The 22,211-nt window shown below is 46.8% G+C and overlaps 1 protein-coding gene across 1 annotated transcript in view; it reads left to right on the top strand.

The window, feature by feature from the left end:
* Positions 1–1,656: 1,656 nt before the first annotated feature.
* Positions 1,657–22,211, top strand: part of Dlgap2 (discs, large (Drosophila) homolog-associated protein 2) — a 528,376-nt gene continuing 507,821 nt past the window's right edge. The window contains exon 1 of the mRNA XM_005373860.2: positions 1,657–1,802. The gene's annotated coding sequence lies outside the window, so the exon portion shown is untranslated. The remainder of the gene's footprint in view (positions 1,803–22,211) is intronic.

Below are 22,211 nucleotides of genomic sequence, written 5' to 3'. Positions count from 1 at the left end.
GTGTGGTGGAAGAGAAAACTGGGGAAGAGAGGTTGCATGGTAGGTCTGAGGTCACAGGGTTGTGGACACCATGGGTGGGTGGTCCAGAGCTGATGTGAACCGCTGCCACCTGTGCTGACAAGCAGGTGCCTAGGGTGAAGGCCTTGACAGCCAATAGCAGGATGAGAGCCGCATCCTCTCTGCACTTGCCTCACTCTATCCTGCTGAACTTGTGGGGAGCTGACCTGTTTCAGCCACATGTTGTGTTTTAGCTGAGATGTGCAGCAACTGTGTTGAGGGGAAGGCCATGCAGGGCCCCAGCAGGTGAATTATGCAGTCACATACTGGGACAAAGGAGAAAGCCAATACCTTCCTCTTCTTTTGCCAGCAAGGCCCTGGAATCCAAACCCTAGAGAAGGTGAGAGAGATCCTATCTTGTTTGGGTCACAACATGTTTCAGTAATTTTTTAAAGAAAATGCATGTGTGTGTATTAGGGAAGACCCAGATCTGTGGTGTTTCAAACTCGTGAACAGCATCACTAATGCGTGTTCAAAGTGTTCATTATCTGCAGCATGCACAAATTGTTCTTTGGGCTCTGCCCTGAGCGTTTGCAGTCCCTTTGATCTCTCCTTCATGATAGGTGTTGGTTGTTCTTTGAAACGTGTCCCTGTTTCCTGGGCCGAAAACAGGCAGGACCCGAGGTTGTGTTCCGCTGCGTGACCCGGGGAAGCCTTTCCTTCCTTGCCAGGCTCTTTCTGCTGCTCACTTTGGCCACGTGTCAGCTCTCCAGTCGAGTCTCCCGCTCCTGGGATAGTAGTTTGTTTTCTCCCTTCCCTGGGGTGAAATTGGAGACTCCTTGAGTTACTTTTGTACATTTTCTGTTCTTTCCATTGCTAATCTGCCAAACATTTAGAATTAAAGAAAAGCACAAAATAATGTATTAACTGTCACCCTCATGCTATGATCTGGAAATAATTATGGTTCATTACTTGGGGTGCTTCTTTCCAGCCTCTGCTGTCTTGTTTTTTAAACCAAAATTGGGGACTATCTTGGTTTGTTCCTCTTTCTATTTTTTTCTGAGTCCTCCCCATATATCTTAAATATTAATAATTCAATGTTATATGATATATAATATTCCACTGCGCAATATGAGTCAACAGTTTCCTACTGTCCAGCATTTAAGTTGCTTTACAAAATGCTGGCTATTACTTTCTGATTAATGTCTTGTTATATTTTTTGAAAATCTAGATTTTGTTTCTCGAGAACATTCCTAAGAACTACTGGTTAGTTGGTGGCTTTAGCTGTAGCCAGTCACCACAAAAGTGATGTCTTTAAATGGCAGAAGCTTGTTCTCTCTCCATTCAGGAGGCTGGAAACCTGTAGTCAGTGTCTCAGGGCTGTGGTCTCTGCAGACCCTCAGGGGGCCTGTCCTGCCTTTTCCAGCACAGCGTGGCTTATGACCAAGCTGCTCCAGTCTCTGTCTTCGTCTGCACAAGGCATCTCCCTGTGTATTTTCTTCTGTCCATCCAAATTCCTCTCCCCAGGGATGCTTGTGATTGCTTTGGGGGCCCTTCCAGGTAATCCACCAATCACTTCTCTTCTAAAGGTCCTCATTGATCACATGGGACAAACCCCTTTTCTGCACTCACAGATTCCAGGGATTTGGCACGGACTCCTTCAGGGGACGACTGTGGTCCACCCCATGATGTGACGTTCTCAAAGACTTGAAAGCCCAGCCCAGCAGTTGTCTAGGCGGCTGATTCCACCAGGGTCACATGCAAGGGCTCCTCCTGCAGCCTTGCCAGTAACCAGGAAAATAGAGGTAAGCCTGAGCTGGTGGTGGCCTTGGAGAGGACTTCACAAAGGTGACAAAGGAGTGGGATTAAAGGCAACAAAGGAAGAAACCAATAGAGCTGGCAGAACATTTAGGGTATTTTCTGTGTCTGAGAGCTGCAGGGCAAGAAGGGGCCGAAAGTGCAAAAAGACATAGGATGAAGGGCCAGATTTTGGTCAGTAAACATTTTATTTTCACATTTATTTTGGTCAGTAGACATTTGAGATTAGTTCAAATCACCAAGGAATGGTAACAAAGAGGCCGATTAAAACATTACTTTTTCTGTCAAGTAGGTTATTCTTTTAAAGATAACTAGTGACCACACACTTTCGATGCTTGACCTTCTAGGTGCCTGGGGCCCGAGTCCGGCTTGCTCTCGGTGCCCTCCATTCTGCATCCGGCCTGTCCTCTGCCACGTGCATGGCATCTCACAGGGCCACCTGCTCCCACTTCCGCTGGTCAGAGAATGCTGCATTCTAGTCTCCTCGTGAAACGAACACTTCCTATTTCAAAAGGCTTAATGGAATAGCAGTTTTTTAAAAAAAGAATTCTAGCTGGCTAAATTTAGATCCTGAAAAATGTCTGCTCTCAAAGCAGATACTTTCTGAAACTCAGTCCACAGCCCAGCTGCCCGCTGTGAGGGTGCACTGTTAGAGTGGCTGAAGGTCAGACGTGGCTCCCCGGCTCCTGTCTGCAAACAGGTGTTCTGGGCGTGTTAGTCCTGCCATGCTTTGCCTCGAGGATACCTGTCTGTTGGCGTGACTGTCCCTGGCACTGTGCACTTCTCCGAGGGTGGCAGGAAAGGTCCTGCACAGTGCCTGCCTCTTTCTTGGTTCTTGCAGTGAGTTCGAAATGTCTGTTTCAGCTTTCTTTCTTTTTCTTTCTTCCTTTCTTCCTTCCCTCCCTCCCTCTTTCCTCCCTTCCTTCCTTTCTTCCTTCCTTCCTTTCTTTCTTTCTTTTTGCTCTACAGGGTCTTGCTGTGTAGTGTAGGCTGGTTTTGAGTTCACTACATAGCCCAGGCTGGCGTTCAAATCATCCTCCTGCCTCAGCCTCCTGAGGACTGGGATTATAGGCATTTGCCACCATGCCCAGTTTATTTTTTTCTTCTTGGAGGAGTCGTTTACTGTTAGTGGAGAAGGCCACTTTGAGATTTTTGTCCCCAGTGCTGGGTGAGTCCTGGCACTCAGTCTCCCAGTCTGCACCTTCCTGCTGTTGGGGGCAGGGACTGTCCACATTCTCCTCGCAGTGTCAGCACCCTTGGTTCTCACTGTCCCCCCCGTCTGTGTGGGTGGGTCATCACTTGGGTGTCCTGTCACAGATGAGGAAGACCACCAGTCTGTCCTAAGGCCTTGCCATTGTCAGCAGGATGAGGAACACTTTGCACTGCTGCTTTAAGTGCACAGGTGGTTAAAAGCAGGAGTCAGACTCGTCCCGGCTCTGCAGGTCACCGACACAGGCCATTGGAGAGGCCCTGGGTGGCAGGTGCAGCCTGTGCCGTGTGGCAGGCAGTGCAGCAGCCTTGTCCTGGCTCCCAGCGCCAGACCGTGTTGCCTACTGGGAGTGGTGGGTGCTGCCAAGGAGGCAGAGGCTTGGGTTCTTTTTTGGAATTGATAAATGGGAGATATAGGTGAGGGGTCGAGTGTGCCCGCAGCCCAGGTGTGTTCCATCAACGGGTTACACAGCTGGGCACTGCGTGGCCGGGCACTGTCAGCAGGATGGGGAGTTGCCCTGGGGAATCTGAGCCCAGGTCCTCTGAATCCATAATTTCCTGTCAGGTGAAGCACCTTTCAGGTTTCTCAGGACAGTCTTCTTTTCAGATATTTTATTATTCTGTCCGTTTTAGGAGACTTGTGCTCATCCTGACTCATTATTTTTCGTAATATGGCGAAATCCGTGACCACTGTACTACAATTACTTTTCTCACAGCTCCTCCTCAAAAGAAGCAGCAGATCATAAACTGAGAGTGTCTGTTAGCTTGGCATATTGGGGTTGAGTCTCACCATCTCTCGTTTGCAAACATGGAAGCAGAGGAATTGGAAAGTTAGGAAACTGTTATGGGTGGCACTGACCCTGAACACTTTGGCCTGGGTGCAGTAATGTCATGCAGACCCTGTTACTTCTGCAGAGGAGAGAATATGGTGTTTAGTTTCTGAGGAATTGCAACTCTATGTCTTAGAACATGGACTTAAAAAATGCATCTTCACTGAAATATCAGTTTTAGGGGAGCTTAGGAAGTCTCCATTTTCTTTGGTTTATTTCTGTCTAATAGGCCATGATTTGTTTACACTTAAGCTTTGTGGTGAAATGGGGGCATTTGATCACTAGGAGGGACAGAGGCTCTTCAAGTCACAGTTCTTCTTGGCAAACATTTACTTCTGCAGAAGAACTGAGAATTACCTCTGACAGGAGATGCACTGAAGGCCTTTGGCACTGTGGGCCCAGGAAGAGGCCGCAGGGGAGGGACGCAGGGGGAAGGTAACCAGTGGGAGCAGCGGAGCAGCCTGGGAGCTTCTTTGGTTCTTCTCAGCTGAGCTGTCCTCTGTCACAGGTGTGAACCACAAGCCAGCTTGGCAGATGGAACGCCATCTATTTCCTGCACACACTTATGTGGCCTTTTCGAGGATGAGCCAAGAGAATACGATAAATAGTCATCATTTTCCTTGAGGTATTTAAAAAAATCTGTGCAGAGGAAGTAGAGTGAGGGATGATGCCGGTCTGGTGCGTGTGACCTGGGTCACCGCGCTGAAATGCACAGGAGCGGTCTCAGCACTGCATGGGTGAGTGGGAGAACCCAGGTGCACAGAGCCTCAGAGCCTGGGCTCTTGCCTGCTCCTCTGTCTCCTTTGGCGTGGTGACGCCTTTCAGGAAAGGTGGACGGAACTGTGGTTGGAAATGGTGGCTGTGATGTTAGTCTGTTCTGTCCCCTTGGGAAGGAACAGTTATTAATCAGGTGTATAGAGCCACAGAGGAGGCAGTGAGATGAGATGGCCATTGTAACCAGGATGTCTATTTTTAGTTCATCTGGTAAATCATCCTTGCAACTGGCAATAGTCTGGGTAATGTTGGCTGGATTTCTGGACATGTGCTGGCAATAGGGCCCTACAGAAGATACTTGGTAGTATGTGTCTGTGGGGACAGAAAGGGACAGTGATTCAGTGCTTATAGTTCATTGATAACTGACGGATGGTTTATTCATTCATCCGATGTGTAATTTATGACTTCCCAACATGCCAAAAGTTGCATTTGGCCTTAGGTTTATTTTAGTAAGTAGGAAAGACATTGTTTGCCGCATTGAGAGTCATGGAGGGAGATTAATATTAAATACACAGGCAAAGTGCTGAAACTGTTTTATGATCATAATAATTTAGTTCTGATGATGGTGTGGAGGACAAGTGCCAGTTACACGGTGGTTTGTGGCAGTAACCTTGAGCCTGGGAGAGGGGCACTGATAGTGGGGTCTGACCAATAAGCAGGAGTAGAGGCAGGAAGGGGTCAGTGTCCTCTAGGCCTGAGGAAAGAGGGAAGACTGTGAGTCCAGTCTTAACGTGTCCAGTCCTAGGGAGGCTGAGGAACCCTGAGGTGACTGCTGTGTTGGGAGGAGGGGGTGGCATCACTCTGGAGCCCTCGTTAGGATGCCTGGCTGCTGTCTGCTTGCTGGAACGTCATGATTCTGAACCTGTAAATCAGCTTGGTAGAATGGCTTGCCTAGGCCTGCATCCTGCACACACCACACACTATGTGGGAGTGAGGAGCTGGAGAAGTGGAGATGATAGCGGCATCGTCCACCCCATGGTGGATGGGGGATGTAAGGATGAGTACGAATGTGTGCAGAGCCTGGAGCCGGTGCTGGGTGCTAGGGTTTGTTCTCACAGTTGAGTCAGTATTTGGCTGTCAAGGTAGACAGGAGCCACACCTCACAGGGCCCTTTATGCAGTTTTCTGTACTCATAGTCATGAGAACCTGTCAGCGGTTCAGCTGGACACCATGCTGTGTGTGCAAAGGATGGGGGATTGTGGGCACCCACAGTCCATAGAAGGAGAGGTCTTTAGTGGAGGATGCTGGGAAGTGGAGGGGGAGGGCTCCTGTTTAGAGAATGGATTAGATGTGGCCAAGAGGTGTGGCACAGGTCAGGGTCACTCCGGGGTCCTGGCCAGTGCCTGAGAGGTGGGAGGGCGTGCAGCTGCTGGCTGTTGTGTGAGAGCCACTGGCATAGGACCTGGGAACGCTCTCTTCTCTGTTTTTATTTATTGTGGGTGCAGTGTTATATATTTGAAAAGTGTTTCGATGTCATAAAAGTGCGGAGACTTTAGTATGCCAGTGGCCTTCATGGTAGGTCTGAAGGGTGGGGATCAGATTTTCTTCCTGGTTTGATGCTGACTTCCTGCTCACCTGCAGATCTGACCAGGGATCTCAGAACAGGAGTCTGATGGGTCAAAATGTGCCTGAGCTGAACTGTGGCACGGTCAGGCCTCACATTTCCCAGGTGGGGAGTCTGAGGCTGGCCCAGTGCTCCTCGCTCCTCTCACCTTTCCTGGCTCTGGCCCGACCACACCCCCCACACTGTGCTTGAATTAGGAGAACATTCTTTTAGCAGATCTCCCGCCTCCAGTCTCTCTCGGCTTGAAGTCATCCTACACACAGCTGCTGGGATAATCTTCCTCAAGCCATTTTTATCATGCCACTTCTCTGCACACTGTTTTCTGTTGCCTCTGCCACATCCAGATTTCTCCTTTCTGGCTCTCAAGGCCTTCTGTAAAACGTCCTCTTTCCTGGGTTCATTTATGAGCCTTTATGGGATATTTGGTGCAAAGAGCTACTTAACTCCTCTGTAATTCCCTGGACCTGTCTTACCATTTCCTGTCCCTGGGCCTTTGCACAGGCGGTGTCAGTCACCTGGAATATTCTTTGTCAACTCTGTCTTGTGGTGTTTTTTTAGTGATCTGTGTTCCTTTTCTGTCTCAGAGCCCCTGTTTTTCTTGAACTTACTCCTATAAAGTCTTCCCCCAGCTCTAACCATCCTTTACTTTTTGTTCACTTTTAGCCATTAGCTATTCAGCTTGTAACAGGTTATATATATCTTAATCCAGCAGAGCTGTCATCATATAATGATTAACTGGATTTACGAGAGCATACTAAGAAACCCTCCACCATAAAATGTCTTTGGAGGCTGGTTTCCATGATGTCTTGATGATGGTGCAGTGGCAAGAGAACTGCTTTGCTGTGTTAGGGACTGAGCCACACCCTGTCTACCTGGCTGGTAGGATTGTCTCTAGAGTCCCAGGAGTGGCACCTGGCTTCCTTTGGACCTGGCCTGCCTGTGCACAGCTGTTGCCCTGCTGCTGTCAGCATAGCTGGGAAAGCATTGCTGAGTCATTGCCGCTGAGTGGCCGGGGCGGAGAGGGAGTTTGAAGTCACACAGTTCTGCATCTGAGCTCAGATGGCGCTGATTTAAAGGTCGTGTGTCTTTCATTTTCCTATTTTGGCTTTATTTTTGCAGAGCTTGGGTGGTGTTGAAAGTTGCTCGGATGCCGTACCCAGTCCCTGTGTTCTACCTCTGTGTTGCTGAGCAGCCGCAGGCAAGAGCTGCCTTTGTGTGTGAGAGACCCTGGTGCAGGGGCCAGGCTTTGGGGCCTCCCCTCCTTGCCTGCTGTTGCTGTCATGCTTAGCTCGTGGGTGTGACCATGGGGTGCAGTGTGGGTGTGGACTCGGCTGCACCCTTCGATACTCCTGGGCTCAGTTACTTTAGCTGATGATCACTGGGTCACCTACACCCGGCTGTTGCAGACATCAGCATGAGGTTGAGAGTACAGAAGCGTAGGGAGACTGACTGGCTGGGGAGCCTGGACGGACCAAGGGCCACCCTGCTCCGAGGCCTCCTCCAGGTTTCATTCGCAGACATGGAGCGAAAACACTTTGGAAGCTAGGAGGAGCTATATTTGTAAGGTCGTGCTGCAAATCCCTTATTCATGGAAAAGCAGGTTTTAATGACTTTCTGTGGGGAATCGTGGTTATTTTGCCACTGTTTCTTTACAGGCCACAAGGCCGCTGAGTGGAAAGTCTGGGGGGAACATGAGCTTTCCTGCTTGTGAGCTATGCACAAGGACTTTGCAGCCAGCACCAGATGAACTGACTGCTGTCATGTCCCTTTCCTCGTCTATGGCAATACATGTCAAAAGCCCTTTCAAGTATAAACACATCTTTATGTATATTATGTATGTATATATATTATTCTGATCCCTTGCCCACTGACCTTAGTCAACCCTCACATACTTGTTAATTTTACCTGGAAGGACTGCCTCTAGCAATGCCAAGGGCACTGGACCCTGATCTAAACAAGAAGTTGGTCTTCAAACAGCGCCTGGCTGTGTTTGGACCTGGGGTGAGAACTGAGTGGCCATGACCTGACGGCCACGTCCTGGGATGAGGCTTCCAGACCCCTCCTCACACTAAGATCAGATATGAACAGCTCAATTGAGGGCACATCTTCCTGGGACTCCCCGCTGCTCTCTTGAGGTTTAGCCACAAACGCTGACTTTTCTCTACTCCTTGGCTCTTGGCAAATCCCTCTCCACTGAGGCGCCGACTTGCAGAGGCTGGACCTCAAACTGTATTTTCTAGTTGTTTTTTTTTTTTTTTTTTGTCTAAATCTAGCAATCTCTGTAAGAGACAGGTTCTCCTGTTTTGTTGGTCCTTGAGCATTTCTGCTACTAGAACAGAAGTGCAGGGGGCTGGGGATTTAGCTCAGTGGCACAGCGCCTGCCTGGCAAGTGCAAGGTGGTGAGTTCGATTCCCGGTACCGGAAAAAAAAACAAAAAAGAACAGCAGTGCCAGCAGTTTATCACCTGACATGTCTGAGGTGTTACTGCAAGCTGTGTGTCCCTTTTCCAAAATACTTGGGAGAGGGTTTCTTGGATTTGGGAATAGTTGCACAGACATAATGCACTATCTTGGGAGTGGGATCCATGTTGCAACACAAAATTGATTTATTTTATGTATACCTTATGCATATAACCTAAAAGTAATATTTTTCTTTTGTGGGAACTCTGGGATTGAACACAAGGCCTCCACACAGAGCACATCTCCAGTCCTTTTGGAGATAGGAGCTTGCTAAGTTACTAAGTTACCCAGGCTGGGCTTGAACTTGTGATCCTCCTGCCACAGCCTCCCAGAATGCTAGGGTTACACACTGGCCTCCAAATGTAATTTTATTCAGTATTCTTAGCGTGTCCATGTTTTGACAAGTCATAACCTGTCACGTGAACTCAGGTGTGGAATTTTGGGTTTTTGGATTGTGGATACCCAGCCTATATACAAATTTTCTTAGGAACTTTGAAAAATATCTGCTTTGTAATCCTCTCAGCTTTAAAATAAAATCTCCATAGCTTTGCCTTAAGCTTGGTCTTCAGTGCTGTGCATGTATTTGGGAAAATGTCTCCATCCAGGTGCAGGGGCAGTGGACAGCGACCTGGTCAGGGCAGTGTAGCTTCTCCAGGTTGTCCTTCACCTGTCGGCTCAGCTCCCACAGTCTTGTTTCGGTATCTTCCTCTTTGCAGGTGCCTTCCTAGCCAGGCCTGACCCCGGGATCGACCAGTCCCTCCTGCCAGGTGTTCCTTCACACGCGACAGTGATATCTCTGCACACCTTCCAAGTGCTGCGAGCTGACAGTGTTTCTGGCTGAAGCTTCTGTGAACTTGTGTTTTCCCAGCTAAGGCTGTTTTACTAACGCATGCCCATCGCCTGGCTTGCACAGGGCTGACTTACACACGCCCTGTCCCGTTCCCTTCTGCAGTGGCTTGTACTCCTAAGAGGTGTGATCATGCGCAGTTGGCCTCATCTTCTCTTCCTGTTCAGATTACGTCTGTGGTTATTCTTAGTTCTACACGTGTTTCTCCTGTTCTGTATTGCTTTGGGTTTCACTGGTCACCCCTTTCCCGAGTGAGTCCACAGCCTAATATAGACTGTGGACGGCAGCTCCCCGTTCTCTAGCACTGTCAGAAGCTCCTTGTGACCAGTCTGGGTCACAGGCGAGGCTCTGAAGCCCTAGGGTGAGGCTGCCAGCCGGCTCAGGGACTGGGAGCTCCACAGCCTGCCGCTGTCTGTCACTGGGTCGCCTGTGTTAAAGACCCTCTTACTCCTTCCAGAAGTCTCAGTAAAGCTGCATCTGTGTTTCTGCGTAAAGTTTGGAACAACAATAGAGATCTTTCTTCTCTAGCTGGAAGATGAAGCCTAGCTCTTACTTCTTCCCTTTTGCTTTTCAAGGTTATTGTATATAAAAATTAGAAAATTTTAATGTTAATGTATATATTTTTGGTGTTTTAACAATTTACACATAGTTAAAAAAACCAGTAGCACATAATGAACACAGTGCAAAACAGTTGTGTCCTGCTCTGTCTCCCCATCCCAAGGTGGGTAAAAGCTACTCTTTCAAATAAAAACTTTATCTTTTAGAGCAGTTTTTGGTTTTAGCAACACTGAGCAGAAGGTAGAGTTCCCACAGACTTTCCCGCCCGGCATGCTTAGGTCCGTGGATGGTCCTGCGTGGCTCCCCGTCATCCCCCAGAGCCTGGGGCTGAGCAGCATGCTTGCTGGTGCCATGTGTGCTGTGACGGGCAGGGAGCCACAACCTGACTGACTGCAGGCTCATCCTGGTGGCTTTCAGAGGGCTACTCACAGGTCACTCACTGCTCACCACGCCTTCCCTTCCTCAGTGTAATTGAACTTCAGTTTCTTCCTCACCACCTCATTAACTGTAAATAATGAACTCTGCCTTTACTTCTGTTCTGTCACTCTGGGCAGTGTCACTGGGCAGCCCACTTCGGAGCACAGAGCTGTTAGCACCGCTGAGCTTGCTCAGCTTCTCATTTCACTCCTGCTACCAGCATTTGGCAAGGCCAAAACCATTTAAGTGCTACTTGGTAATCATAGGTAATTTTGTTTCTTTTGCTATAGGCTGAAAACTGGAGAAAGTAGCGTGTTCACATTATGCTGGTGTTACTCACGGCAGAGCTGACTAGGGTGCCTTGATGGTTTTCTTTCTCGAACAGTTTTGTGTTCTTCTTAGAGTTTTAAAGCGTTTCCTTTTCTGGTAATTCTTTACTGCCTGTTAAAGTTGTTCAAAAGCTCCAGGGAGAATGTAGCTTCTCAGATGTGAGTGCCTTGGCTTTTCTCTCTGATTGATGGGAATTGGGAGCATTCCTTCTCCGGACCGTGGCACTGAGTTCCAGCACCGCTGGTGAAGCCTGAACTGCAGTGCACACCCTTTCAATGGTTTGGTTTCTCTGCTGGTCAGACCTCTTGCTGCTTTTGTGCTTTTTTCTCTTGATTTTTACCCTCACTGTTGATGTCTCTCTCAGTAATCTAGGAATACTAGAGTGGAAGGTCAAGTTTTTGACCTCGTCTGCCCCCTGGTGTTAGAAAGTTTGGCTGGGTATCAAATTCTAAGATCAAAATAATGTGGCCTGAGAATGTTGGAGGCGTTTCCTTTTGTTTTACTTCAGTGTCATTGTTGGACAGTCTGCTGCTGTTTCTTTGCTGTACCTGACTTTTCCTCTCTGGACTCGTGCAGCTGCTTCTCCTTGTCTTATATTCTGCACACCTGCAAGGTGGTACCTGGCATGTAGCCCTGTCCCTCAGGTATGTGATGGAGTGGCCAATTCCCTGCATACACGGCCTTCTACTTTGGTAAACTCTTGCTTTGGTTCTTTATTTCTTCCCATTGTTTTTCTCTTGTCTGTCTCTTTTCTTTCTTTAGCTTTTGTTTGGGTGGGAGAATTCCCGCTACATTGATTCTTAGTTATTTCTCTTTTCTATTATGTACTTTCGGTCTCTTATGTTTTGTTGAAAGTTTAATCTGAACCACTTTAGTATTAATTTCTAATATTCTATTTGGTTTTCTATTTCCTTTTTCCTAGAAATATCCTTTTCAAATGACAGTATTTTTTCATGTCTCATTGTATAGGCAAATCTGTTGTTTGTATATTTGTTCGCTTTTTCTCAAAAACTTTTTATTCCCTGCAGTCTTTTTCCTCCTGGATAGCCTGTTCTGTTCATTTTGGCTTCAGCTCTGTGTTGTCCTGTGGGATGGGCAGATAGCTGGCTGTGTAGAAGAAGAACTTCTAAACTCCCAGTCCAAGTCTTTACTCAAAGCAGATCAGTTTTCTTTTCAAAGGAAGGCTATTTCCATCCTGTGGGTGGGTGGGGTCCTCGGCCTGTGGGCATCACATGTTGGGCTGCCAGGATGCTGGCTTCTGCCCGGCAAGCGTTTTCCCATGCTGGCTGTTTGCCCTGTGCACTGATTCTGTGAATGTAGCCCTCACATATCACCTGTGTCATACCTCTGCCTGGACTGACCAGGGCAGCGTCCTGGGGACTTGTCATGGGGTTCTTCTGCCTTGCTTTCCTCTTTGTGATCTTCTGGGTCCATCGGTTACCTCCTGCCCATCCAGGTTGCATTTCCTGTGAAGTGGTTGGACATACCAGCCACCACCAGATCCTTTCACCGCTGTGGGTTCCCTTCTCTTCATGATCTTTTATTATCACTTGATGGGGGCTCAGAAGGAAGAGAGCAGGTATACATGACACAGCCTCCCCGAATCAGAGGTAAAGCGCAGTTCCATTATATTGTGGCTTTTGGTTGGAAATGATATGTAATTCTCTGACATTAGTCAGATGATAATGACCACGCATTCTGCAAGATTATAGTCTTCTCTATTGCTACCTGGCATTAAAAAACTGGATTTTAATATTTCAAAAGAGGACATGGAAATGCTGAAAAATCTAGTGGCTGTGATTTTGACCTGCATGAGCAGAGCTGTTGGTGTGTTTGCTCCCTTTGTGAGCATTTACTCTGAAGGTTGAAAGCAGGTGTACTTGCAGGCTCCATGGAGAGGTTTATGTGTCAGGGATCTCTGGAGTCACATTGCAGAAAATGGGTGGGCAGAAGCCCGAACACCGTGCAGGTCCTGTTGCCCTGCTCTGAGGAGCTGTCTGAAGCCAGCATCCCGCACTTCACACTCCTCTGTCCCATCCTGGCTGCGCTGCCCAGCGCAGCTGTGAGGAGAAGGAGAGACTCGAGGCTGGCGCTGCACTGGGGTGGAGGAGGCCCCAGGACTGGGCTTGCACCCCCACAGGCCAGTTGAGGCTGGGGTGTGGAGGCGCATGCTCTCCTAGGCCAACTGGGTTCCAAGCCTGGACCTGTGGCCTCTGCTGGACCTGTGACTCTGAATTCTTCTTTTTTATTCAAAACAAAGAAGAAACTCATTAAGCCATCATCAGGTGGGTCATTAGTAATGTATACTACAAGGGGGTGCTATGAAGTTTCTCCTAGAACTTTGAGGAGTTCAAAGACCTTTTAAATACTACTGTAACAAAATTCCTTCCTGTCCATAGGCTTTCAAAGTTTCTCAGATTTGTATCTGGAAAAACAAAATACAGCACAGACAGGAGTGCTGAGTCCAGTTCAGTCTAGGGAAGCAGTGTTCAGCTAGGGATAAGCCTTCTCTTTCTCAGTAAGTCCTGACATTTACTTCCTGCATTTAAATTATTAATACAGCCACAAGCTATCTGTGTAAAACACTGGAAGCCTCATGATCAGGAGATGTTTTAGAATGTAAATTTTAGTTCACATCATCTTTTTGGGAGATAAGTATAAAACAGTTATCAGAAAACACTTTTAAGCATTTAATGTTTTATTTTGGGATGAAATTCTTTGGAGTAAGTAGAGTGGAATTAAGCGTTGAAGGTGAGTAAAAGTGACTGTACAATTTCTGAATGGTTCGTGTATTTTGAAGTGCAGCATGCAGAGCTTCGGCTTTGCTGACCCCCAGAGGCCTCCGTCTGTGTCGTGGGGCACAGTCCACTTGACCCCGTGGGCAGCCTGATGGCGGGCATGCAGGGAGATGGCTATGAAGGTGTGCTGGATGCATTGAACGAAAGAAGTAATAATGTTATTTAAATGCTAGTGACTGTAGTATACTAGGAATAAGTCATTTGCAATGCTTTACTAATTATTCAAAACACTTTCAAGCAGTGAGGTGTGAGGAAAAACACCATCAAGATCAATAGTATAGAGAGTCAGGAATCCAGAAACCTGGGTGCTTCTGGAATGTGGGAAAGAGGGACAGGAACATTGGAAATGCTTCACCCCACAAGGAATGCGGAGGTAGCAGTGCGGCTGAGAGGGCTGAGGGTGGCACTGCAGGGTGGAGGCCTAGGTGGAGCCCACACTCCCACTTGTGTACTGCAGACCAAGCTTGTTTTAGAGGAATCAGTGGCATTTTAGCCAAGGGCAGAGTTGTGCTCTCCTGGGATGCTTTGTATGCAGGAAGGAGAGCCCCAGGCCCAAAACTGGGTGTGAGGAACCATTCAGCTGGTGGGGCTGCAGGGAGCTGCCTGGCTGGAGGCAAGAACGCCAGAAGGAGGGACACATAATGGCTCTTCCTTACCAGACCTGATGGTAGAGTTGCAGTTCTATTTCTTTTAAAACTTGACATACGTACCTCCGTCTTAAAACATCACCATGCACCGCTGTTAAGAGCAGTAAACATACTGCTGCTGAATGACAGGGAATGCCCAGACCTGATAACCTAACAGGTTCTGACACCAAGCTGGCTGCACATATGACAGTGCTGATTACAGCATATACCAGAACTGACACACCTGAAAGAAAGGGTACAAAACTGCGAGCTTTTCAAGCCTCGTGTCTGTCTCAGGGCCACTGCTAAGTGGCAAGGACCAGCCCATCTGGGAATGACGCTGGCCTTTGTAGCAGTGCTTCCCAGACAGGCAAAAACGTCCGTACACCGTGTCTCTGTCTGCCTGGGAGAAAGGTAGTCCATCGCTGGTAGCAGCCTTCGTAGCAGTGCTGCCCAAACAGACGAGGGTGGTTCAGCCATGGGGACTCTGTCCTCCAGAAGCCTTGCTGGCCGCTGGGTACTGGTCACTGAGCTGTGCTGCCCGGGTAGACAAGGACAGTGCTGGCATGCCAAGTGTGGACTCTCCTTGCTCAGGAATTGCACTAGCCATAGGTGGAACTACCTGTGTAGCAGTGCAGCCTAGGTCAGCCAGAATGTTACTGGCCATATTGCCCTTCAGCCTGAGAAGCACCTGCTGTGTTCCTGGGTCACTGATGGGTCATGTTTTTTAAGCAATCTTCCGGTCCTTGGCAGTGTTTCTTCAGCTTTCCCTGTGGCCTGTGTCCAGTGATGCAGTCCCGTGTAGTGCTGTGGACTTTCTGTGCTAAGGTACTAGACTTCATGCAAATTCTTTGAGTGCTGTGTTAATGCCCGGTCTGGGCATTCGCTGCCATTCGGCTGCAATATATGTTTATCGCTCCTAACAGCAGTGCATGGTGATGTTTTAAGACGGAGGTACGTATGTCAAGTTTTAAAATAAATAGAATTGCAACTCTGTACCATCAGGTCTGGTAAGGAAGAGCCATTATGTGTCCCTCCTTCTGGCGTTCTTGCCTCCAGCCAGGCAGCTCCCTGCAGCCCCACCAGCTGAATGGTTCCTCACACCCAGTTTTGGGCCCAGGGCTCTCCGTCCTCCATACAGATGTAATGCTATGTTAATGTAAAATAAACCCTAGGATTTGTAGGTGGAGCCAAGTGTACGGCTCTGTTTGGACAGCCCTTTGATGCCTTCTGCATTACTCATGACAGATATCTTAGGTGCGATTTTGTTATAGAATGCTGTGGAAATACGGTAATGATGGGTGTTTGTGGGCAGAGGGACAGACAGTGGCAGTTTGGTAGTGAGGAGAGATGTGGATGGAGCTGGCCGGGAAGGTGGCACACTCTGGGTGGATCCGTTGCATATGGGTGTGGGGAACTGTTTGCTGAGCAGGAGGCCCAGGGCACAAGTGTGTCTGAATGAAGAAGAATGGCAGTAGTGTGGGGAACTGTGAGACAGAAGAGCTTCTAACTGCAGCTTTAAGTCTCAGCTGATGGTTTTCTTATTTAAACAGTATTAGAATTAAGGAGAGACAGGAGCTTCCTAGAGAAAAGCTGGGGTGTTTGGACAGCTGGGAGCTTTGCTGTCTGCTGCACTTCCGGCTGCTCACTGGAAGCTTCATGCAGAGCCTGGTTTGTTCCAATGAGTGTTCATGCCTCACAGCTCCCTAATCTGTAACCACCCTGAGTCTGCAGTGTAAATGTGCTGCTGAGGTACGGAGTCATGACTCCTTCCTCCAGACAGTGGACATTTGACTGTGGGCCACAGGTACCCGTCCCGCTCCGTCTGGACAGAGCAGTCCTGGTGCGGGTTCAGACAATGAAAGCAGGCGTCTCTCTCCAGCAAGGTGCACAAGTGTGTGACACATTTTCTTCTGAGTTCCAGTTTAGAGAAATGACTTCTGTCACAAATCTTTTTCAGACCTTTCCCAGTGATTTTCTTACTTCCTGTGAATTACCCAATCCATTTGGGAGAAGAAATGAGATAAAAACTTACATAAATGTCCATTCTATACTTCTGTCACGTCAGTATCTAAAGAACTATCAGTTTCTTCTGAAATACATTTGTGTGTCTTCCGGTAGAAGAGCAAGACAAGTCTGTGGGTCCTCAGATTCTGCTTTTGTTTGTTTGTTTTATGGAGCTGGAGAGGGTAACGAGGGTCATGTATCACTGAGTTGTTTCTCCAGCCCTTTTCAATTTGTATTTTATTTTGAGACAGGTCATACTAAGTTTCCCAGACTGGCCTGTAACTTGTGATTCTCCTAGCTCAGCCTCCCGAGTACCTGGGATTGTAGGCAGGTATCATCATGCCCTTGCTTTTAGCTTTGTTACTCCAGTTCAGGATGTTCTCAGTTTTGTGCTTAGTTGGTTTTCTAATTAGATACCTGCACATGAATCCCGCAGAAGGGGCCATGGCTGTGGTGGATAGGGCTGTGTGCTGTTGTGTGCTTGGAACATCCAGGTGCCCTGCCAATCTGGACAGGAGACCATAGCTGACCAAGATACTGCAGAACTGAAAAGAACCATACAAAACTCCATGGAGAAATCTAGATGTTTTACTCCTCAAAGTAAAGTGAAAGTTCAGGCAGAGAAAATGGTTCTGAGTGACCAGAATTGGTTGAATGAAGGTCTTGGCCATCGCCGAGATGATCTGACAGTCACTTGTGATGATGAGCACTTCACAGAACATTTGAGTGGCTCTTACCTTTTAGAAAACCTGGGGGCCGGGGGTATAGCTCAGTGGCACAGTGCCTGCCCAGCAAGTGCAAGGTTCTGAGTTTGATTCCCGGTACCAAGAAAAAGAAAAAGAAAACCTGAACATTGCTGGAGGAGCTGGACACTCCGGTGCTACATGGTAGGACAGCCTCTTCCTCTGGATCCAGCCTGGGCTTCTCCGCTTTTGTCTCTGTCCTTGTGGGGTTTTGTGTATGACTTTATTTAAAATATTTCATTGTAGGAAAAAGTAATACGAGCTGTAAAATTTCAAGGACTCTCCTAGGACTGACATGATTTGATAACCTATAAATTTTAAGTGCTATATACATGGGGAAAACCTCATTTACCTTTGTATGCATGTGGTTTGTGTAGAATGCCCTGAGGCCTGCTGTACCTTAAATAGAAAATGCTACAGAAATTCGTCCCTAAGTGATTCTGACTGGGTGGGGGTAGGGATGGTGGGAGTGGTGAGGGTGCCATGAGTGGCAGTTTCTGTTTTTCTGTGGTGTTAGGAACAAAATAATTATTTGCCAAATTCATGACATTTGATTTAACTGACTTAAATGATATCAATATACACCAGCTTTTAGGGGCAGGTAAGTATCTGTCTGAATTACACTCCATACAACATCCCCAAACAAGTCCTGAAATAACAGTGACTTAAAGAGAGAAATGAACCTTTCTGTAGCATAAACAAAGGTCAAAACTGGAACAGTCGGCTCTGTGGAGTCGCTTAATCGCCATGGATATAGGATCCTTCATCTTGCTGTTTTCCATCCCTAACCTGCAGCTTCCACCTTATGGACACCTGGGGATGCTGCGGCCCCCACCATCTCATCTGCTTTCTAGGTACTGGTAGGAAAGGTGGCAGAGAAAGGCATCCTCCCTCTTGCTAAGCATGTGTTACAGGTGTCGTGCTAAGTGTTACCATCCAGAACTTAATCACTGGCCACCTGAGCTTCTGGGCGTGTTAGGAGATACAGTCGTTGTCGTAGGAGTGTGCGGACTTATCTGGGAGGGTTAGACAGGCGTCCCGGGCTGGGCCAGAGACTTGTTGGCTGTGGTCACCTCTGCCATCACAGCGTGCAAGCGGCCTGTGAACGAGCAGGGCCTTCGCCCAGTGAAACTTTCTGAATGCTGAAACTCGAGCTCCCTGTAATTTTCACGTGTCATAAAACATTATCATTTTGACTTTTCAGTCATTTCCCAATGCAGAGACCGTTTTCAGCTTGTGGGTGCAGGACAGCAGGCAGTGGCACCCCGCTCCTGAGTGTGCAGGCCCCTGCCCTGGGTGCTTTGCGCAGGACAAGCAGTACGTGGTATGTTGATAGGAGTTCCGCCCATCAGGGAGTGGCAGACACAAATAGACGGGCACTGGGAACAGAGCCCAAAGTGACTGAAGTGAAAATGGACAGAGTTGAAGGCGAGATACAGCTGTAGTTGGACTTTATTTTTAAATTATAGTTACTGGCACATTAATTATGCAAGGAGAAATGTATAATTTTTAGTTTCATTCATGCATGAATGTGCTTTGATCATATCCACTCTCCCTACTGCCCTCTCTTACCCTGGCCCCCCGCATTGCCCCTTCCCTAGTAATTCTTCTTACTCTCATGCTGTCTTTTTCTTTTTCTCTAGATTCCATGTGAGAGAAAACACATGATACTTGTCTGGGTCTTATTTCACTTAACATTATGCTCTCTAGTTCTCACCATTTGTTCTGCAGATGACATGGTTTCATTCTTCATGGCTGAGTAGTACTCCATTGTCTATGTATCCCACATTCTCCCTATCCATTCATGCACTGATGGGTGTCTTGGCTGATTGTATAACTTGGCAATTTGAACAGTCCCTCAGCAGGCATGGAGTATGCGGGTCCCTCTATAGCATGTTGGTTTTTATTTCTTCATGTATATTCCCAGGAGTGGTGGAGCTAGATCCTATGGGATCCTGGGTTCTAGTTTTAGCTCCAGTTTTCCCAGCAGCATTTGTGAGAGAGACATCTCTGCAATGTAGATTTTCACCTCCTTTGTCAGGAAGCAGGTGGCTGATGCATGGGCTCGTTCCTGGATCCTCCGTTCTATGCCATTGGTCTTCATGACTCTTTTTTTTTTTAGCATTCAAAGTGGCTTTATTCAGTTCCCAAACTGTAAATAAGCCAAACATCAATTGACAGTAGTGAACAGGTAAACCATGGTATAGCCGCACAACAGAACACCGCACTGCAGTCAAGGGAACAAATGCCTGATACACACTGTGACACAGGTGATGCTCGCAGATGTTAGGCTGAACTGGACAAGCCCAGTGTAAGAGAGCACAGCATGTAATTTTTTCTGTGTGGGGTTGCAGAACAGGCAAAACGATGTGCAGTAACTTTACAGCCACTGAATCACCGATAAGGGTAAGCGTGGTGAGTAAGAGTTTGGAAAGCAAAGGCTGAGGTTCAGTGCTCTGATTGTGGTATCTTCTTGCTGCTGCTGATTTTTTTGGTACTGGGACTCGAACTTGTGACCTTGTGCTTGCCAGGCAGGTGCTGTGCTGTTGTTGTTGTTATGTGTGGTGTCTTCTTTACCCAAAAGCTTGCTTTCTACGGGTAGATCTTTCTTCCTGACATCTCCCCATTTCCCAGAATTCTCTGAACAGCCGGTGCCATCCAGATACGGAGGCATTGCCCATGTGATGCCAGTCAGGAGAAGCAATCACTGGATGTTACCTAGGGTCGTGGGCTGTGAATAACTTTTCTTTCAAAAGCTTTAAGTTCACAACTCTTTTTATGCCAATTCCATGATGTTTTCATTACTGTGGCTTTGTAGTATATTTTGAAATCAGGTATCATGAGGCCTCAAGCATTGCCTTCTTTGCTCAGAAATGCTTTGGTGCTTCTTTGTATTTTGTGCTTCTGTATGAATTTTCGGATTTTTTCTAGTTCTGTGCCGAGTGTCATTGGTATCCTGTGGGGAGTACACTGGACCTGTAGGTCACTTGTGTAGTACGACAGTGTTATCGGTACCAGTTCTCACGATCCATGAATGTGGGAGGTCTTCCTGTCCTGTAGTGTCCTCCTTAGTACTTTTCTTTAGGGTTTTATACTTTTTCTCATGTGGGTCTTTCACCTCCTTGGTTTGGTTTCTTCCTAAATATTTTACTTGTTTTTTGAGGTTAAGTTGAGTGAGATTGTTTTATTATTTTCTTTCTCAGTGAGTTCAGTATTGATTTATGGATAGGCTAATGATTTTGGTATGTTGATTTTGTACCCTGCTACTTAGGAATTTGTCAGTCCTAAGATACTTTCACTGGACTCTTCAGGGTTTTTAGGTATAAAGTCGTATCATCTGCGAACAGGGATCATGTGACTTTCTCTTTTCCTGTCTGTATCCTGCTTCTTTCTCTTGCCTGATTGCTGTGGCTGAAGTTTCCAATACTTGTTGAATAAAAGTGAACACCCTTGTCCACTTCCCAATTTTAGAAGAAGTGCTTTCAGTTTTCCCCAGTTGGTACAGTGCTGGCTTTGGGTCCGCCATGCACGGCCTCTCTGATGTCAAGGTCTCACCTTCTCGGGTGGTATCGTGAAGAGCTGTGGAATTTTACCACAGCTTCTTCTCCACTTCTTGAGATGATCATATGATTTTTATCTTTGATTGTGTTTATGCAGGATATCACATTTTTAAAAAGCTTATTTTATTTGATTAAGTTTATTTGTACAATTTAGATACATACAATGATCACACTCACCATAGGGAATTTGTACCTGTACATAATATGCCTTGATTTGTCTTCTTTTCCTCCCATTCCCCTCCTGTGCCTTTAACTGCTCTTTCCCTACTTATTTACAACGCTTTGTTTCCATTTTATCCTTTTTTTCTCACTTTTTCTTTTCCTTTCCTTTCTTTGCCCTTCTCCCACCCTAGTTCCCCTTTCCTTTTGAGCAATTTCTTCCCATTTCACCATATCTTTTGTACAATTTGATTCTTATTCATACTTTCAGTTTCTCACACCAGTGAGACAATGTGATATTTACACATGTGTGTCTGACTTATTTAACTTAAAAGTATGGTCTGAAGATCCAGCCATTCAGCAATAAATGTCTCAGGTTTATCCTTCTTTATGGCAGAGTAGTACTCCATAACATATTTTTAAAAACATGCCTTTTTTTATCTATATTGGTTGATGGGCGTTTGAGTTGCTTCCCCTTCTTGGTATTTTCCCAAAAGAATTAAAAGCATCATTCCATAATGATATATGCACACCCATGTTTATAGTGGCACAGTTTGTAATAGTATATCACACTTACTGACTGTGTTGAGCTAACACTGCATCCCTGTAATGACTCCAACTTAATCATGGTGTATGATCTTTTTATTGTGATGCTGAATGCAGTTTACAAGTATTTTGCTGAGGATTTCTGCATCTTTGCTTATCAGTGGTATTGGGCTACAGTTTTTGTTGTTGTTGTAGTTGTACTCTTGTCAGGTTTTGGTAGCAGCAAAATATTGGCACCATTAAACAGGTTTGGAAGAGTTCCTTCTCTATCTTGTGGAATGGTTTGAAGAGCACTGGTGCTGTATCTGTTCTTTAAAATTCCGGTAAAATTAAGCAGTGAATCCATCTGGTTCTACGATGTTCTTTACTGGGAGACTTTTTATTATTGTTTCAATCTCGTTTTTAAAACCTGTTCAGGTTTTTAAAAATAACTTGGTTCAATTTGTGTCTAGAAGATTTTCATTTCTTTCAGACTTTCCAATTTATTGTCATGTAATTTCTCAAAATATTTCTCTTTTTTTTTTTTTTTGAGACAGGGTCTCCATATGGAGTTCAGACTGGCCTTGAGCTCACTTTGTAGCTGAGACTGGTCTCGAACTTGCAACGATCCTCCTGCCTCAGCCTCCTGAGTGCTGGGATTACAGGCATGCGCCACCATGTCCGGCCTATTTCTCTTTTTTTGAGACAGGGTCTCACTATGCAGTTCAGGCTGGCCTTGAGCTCACTCTGTATAGCCCAGGCTGGCCTCAAACTCACAACAATCCTCCTGCCTCAGCCTCCTGAGTTCTGGGATTACAGGCATGAGCCACCATGCCTGGCTTTCAAAATATTTTGTAATGATCCTCTGGATTACAGTTTTTATTTATTTATTTATCTTTTTGAGACAGGGTCTTGCTATGCAGTTCAGGCTGGCCTTGAGCTCACTTTGTAGCCCAGGCTGGTCTCGAACTTGCAATGATCCTCCTGCCT

Source organism: Chinchilla lanigera, unplaced genomic scaffold, assembly GCF_000276665.1.
Source record: "Chinchilla lanigera isolate Chin_1 unplaced genomic scaffold, ChiLan1.0 scaffold00002, whole genome shotgun sequence".
Taxonomy (NCBI): domain Eukaryota; kingdom Metazoa; phylum Chordata; class Mammalia; order Rodentia; family Chinchillidae; genus Chinchilla; species Chinchilla lanigera.
Note: the sequence above shows the minus strand (reverse complement) of the source record. Positions and strands in the feature narration are given on the sequence as shown.